Here is a 4,339-nt window from a genome sequence, read left to right on the forward strand (position 1 = left end):
CTTCCATACACAGCAGTCAGTACTAAGCAGGGGGTAGTACTCAAACTATGTAAGTAGGTAGGAGGTTGTTTGTTAAATTTTTGCAACGAGGCTAACATCAGACCTTAACATACTTCTCAGGTTTGCAGAAATAGGAGGTTGGGGTTGGCTTTTGCAAGCATGCCAGGTGCTCAGATGCACTATGCAAAAAACAAAACAAAACAAAACAAAACCCAAAAAACACCACCAACAACACATATGAATGATATATGGCACTTGCCTTTCTCTGACTGGCTTATTTCACGTAGCATAATACTTTCAAGATCCATCCATGCTGTTGCAAAGGGTAAGATTTTCTTCGTTTTTACATTCCAGTAGTATTCCATTGTATAAATGTACCACAGCTTTTTAAATCCACTCATTTACTGATGGGCACCTGGACTGTTTCCAGATCTTGGTTATTATAAGTTAGCAAACAAAATAGAAACAGATTCATAGATAGAGAACAGACAATTTTCAAGCTGTCAGTAGGGCTGGGTGAAAAAGGTGAAGGAATTAAGAAAGAAAAGGAAAACATAGTTACAGAAAACAGTATGATGATTACCAGAAGGAAAGGGGGTGGGGGAAGTAGAAGAGGGTAGGGGGTTATAAATGGTGATGGAAGGAGACTTGACTTGCGGTGGTGAACACACAGTACAATATACAGATGACATATTATAGAATTGTACACCTGAAACCTATATAATTCTATTAACCAATGTCACACCAATAAGTTAAAAAACAACAACCATCAAACCCACCCATTGAGTAAGTAAGTCCACTGCTTATAAACTTTTAGTAATGAATCCATTTCCACATGCAGGAATAGAAACCTGTGCAGTGTTTAGAGCATAAAAGAATGCCCCAACTGCAAGAGGCTCCTGGTTCTTACTGTGGATAATGCCTCTTTTGCTGTGTCTGTGCCTATATTCTCTCTTCAAAAGATCACTTGTTCCCTGTGCTGGGTGGATGCTGTGGACCTAGTTGAGTTTCTCCCTTTCCTGCTGCTGCTTCCTCCCCTTTTCCTCTTCATCTCTCTTTTCTTAGGAATATCTTCCTGAACTCTTGCTTAGGAATTAATAAATGTTATCTATTTTCAAATAAAGATAGACAGTAGTAAATTCCAAAATGTTACCTAACATTCATTTGGTATTCAGTTTCTTCAACTACTTCATAAATGTGTGGTTTCATTCCCTTGCTTGCTTTGAATTGGGACCCAAAGAAGGTCCAGGTGTAACATCTAATTGATTGTCTTACGTGTCTTGACCTATAGCAATTTCTTTCTCTTAAAGTTCACTAAAATTTGTAGCCTGAATACAGAGTTATAAATGCCACCTTAAATTTTGAGGGGCAACCATCTATACAGGAAACCTGGTGGGGAGAATGACAGAAAAGTTTACTTATGGAGATTCTTGCGAGGAGAATACAAACTTAAAACAAGCATAAAATGTATATCCATATATTTCATTTTAGTCACAACTCCAATACTAAACATCTGTGTTTTTCTCCCTCAGAAGGGTCATTTCAAGATGCATTGGTGTGACTGAAGCTGGACTGCAGGTCAGTAAACCTGAAAAAAGCCTTTGGGGGGGAGCCACCCTAAAACCTGTTTCAGGTCCCGGACACCTTTGTGGCAGATAATCTCACGTGGTGTGTTTTGTTGTCTGTTTTATGTTGGCAAATAAGTTTAGCCCTCGGGAATCTTTGTGGAGGGAAATGGGATATGTAAACTCCAGCTTACGGTTATTTCCCATTACCAGAGAGAAAACAATTTCTTTTATTTTAATTCAAAATGTATTTATTTAATATATTCATCACAGAGGCTCAACCAGAGACTTAATTTAAAAAACAGAAGACACAAAACAAATGTGACACCACAGCTGAAGATAGAGTCCTATACAGAAATCAAGGCAAGGACAGACCATCCAAGGAAAAAGTAAAAAGGCAGCACAGGAGACAGGCTGGGCAGCCCAGGTCAGGGCTCTTGGCTGGAGACCTGCTTGGCGTCGTTTTCCTGTAGGTGCTTCTTGAAGGCTGTGGGGTTTTGCCAGAGCTCTGCAGCAAGTGTGTTCAATGCACTATCGATGTTGGGTTCTCTAGCAGGCTCTGGGTGGAGAGCAGGATGGTCCTGGCGTCACACAGGGCAGACCCCTTGTCCTTGAGGATGTCCAGGCAGATGTCACCCTGGGTGTCTCCGTTGGGGTGGTACAGGGCGAGAGGAATTTCACCGTGGGTGTGTTGTTCCGGGAGCCACTGGGGAACTCCAGGGAGAGTTTATACCTCAAGTCTTCGTATACAGTGCCAGCTGCTCCATGGATGGTCCCCACCCATTTGAAAAGGTTGTCTGATTCAGGGAAGGCAGAAATTCCTTTGTCCCCAGATGTCATGAGGGTCATCAGCTCCTGCTGTAACCGCTTGCCCACCGGCCTGGGCGGCGACCCCTCTGGATTGGGCTCCTTTACCAGCTGCGGTGACGCTGGGGCAGCTGGGTTTCGGATTTGGGAGGCCATCGGGGCAGCGCTGGCAGAGACGTGAACTCAGAAAACACGACTGTAACATCCGAGAACACAATTTCTTAAAGGAAAACTAGAGAATGAACTGTTTTGCCCAGTCTGGGTAAAAAATTAAATATATATTGTTTACAAACATATAGTTCATTATGTCTATAACCATGTACATATATGGTTACTGTGGAGAGGGGGAAAATATCCCCTTCCCTTCTTAGTTCTTCTGGTTAGTCTAAGAAGTGCAGTGAGGCAAGACACATTAACAAGAGAAAATAAAGAATTTAATACGTATTTATGGTGTTCTCACAGAAAAGGGACTTAAGGAAATGTCCCAAGCAGGTGGCTTTTATACTTTGTAGACAGAGTAACAATATATTTGTGAGGAATGGATAAAACAAAGAGACTAATCAGTGAAGAATCTAAGCAGAGTTTGGTTTAGGGAATAAATTAGTAAAGAATTAATGAGACTTATTTGTATAGGCCTCTGGGTCCTGAATTCCCTATTTTTGGCGATGAGGATGTGTAACTTCCGGTGCAGAGAGAAGAAACTCAGAGTGTTCTTCTCAAGCTTTTTCTCAAGTAACTTTTATTAAAAACAACCAGTATGACACATGGGCATATTTGGGGGCAGCCTGCCTGGAGCCCCATCAGTACTTTCAATACAGTGTAACTCCTAGCACAGGTATCCTTTAAGGAGCACTTCAATGAGGAGTCATGTGGGGGCTCAGCCTGAATTTGGAAGAATTCAGATTAATACACAGAGTAGCAGCTTATAAGAGGGTCAAATGGCACAAAATCATTTAAAGCCAAGCTTAAGCTCTTAGCTAAATCAAGACATTGATAAACATTGGGATGATGGAGTAACTTATCCAGAGAACATTCTATATCGGCGATGTTCAACCTGTGTGCCACAACAAATTTTCAAACATGCAGCATCTGACTGTTTAGTCCAGGGCACTGACCTGTTTTCACTTACATTGTCACATACAAAACTGACACATGTGCTGCAGAGCTCTGGCAAACCCCCACAGCCTGCAAGAAGCACCTACAGGAAAACCACTCAAAGCAGGTCTCCAGCCAAGAGCCCTGACCTGGGCTGCCCAGCCTGTCTCCTTGTGCTGCCTTTTTACTTTTTCCTTGGATGGTCTGTCCTTGCCTTGATTTCTGTATAGGACTCTATCTTCAGCTGTGGTGTCACATTTGTATTGTGTCTGTTTTTTCAATTCAGTCTCTGGTTGAGCCCCTGTGATGGATGTATTAAATATTGTATTCAATGGCCAATACAATAGCTGTACAGTGTGAATGAATAAAAATTAAACCTGTTTTTGTCAGATTGGCAAAACATACAATATATTTTGTGCCATTCCACAGAACTTTAGTATTTACTTTGTGCAGCATGAGATAAAATGTTTGAAAATCACAACTTTGTATGAACCACATATTTTTAATTAAGCTGAGACTGGTAGGGGAAGATAGCTTTCCCGAGTCTCCTCATTTTGTTTTTAAGTGTTTGGTAAGTCTCTGTAAAGAGTGCAACCCCACATTGAAAACGTTGATGTATCAATCTGAAAACATTACTAAGAATAATCACATGCTGAGAATGGGGGGAGGGATGTTTACTAGCTTCGTGCAGAATGTAACAAATGAGCTGAAAGTAATATGAATTGAGCTAGGAAGGGTGAGCAGGTGAGAAAAGAGTTACATACAGCCAAAATAGACCTTTCAGATCCTACACAAACTCAATATTATTAATTTATGTAATGCATAAGTGAACATTCTCATGAAGAATTGTTAACATCTAAGAATTTTTTTTC

At 41.0% G+C, this 4,339-nt stretch overlaps 1 pseudogene; it reads right to left on the reverse strand.

The window, feature by feature from the left end:
- Positions 1-1,971: 1,971 nt before the first annotated feature.
- Positions 1,972-2,528, reverse strand: LOC102241734 (annotated as a pseudogene).
- Positions 2,529-4,339: the final 1,811 nt, after the last annotated feature.

This window comes from Myotis brandtii, unplaced genomic scaffold (assembly GCF_000412655.1).
Source record: "Myotis brandtii unplaced genomic scaffold, ASM41265v1 scaffold846, whole genome shotgun sequence".
Lineage (NCBI taxonomy): Eukaryota > Metazoa > Chordata > Mammalia > Chiroptera > Vespertilionidae > Myotis > Myotis brandtii.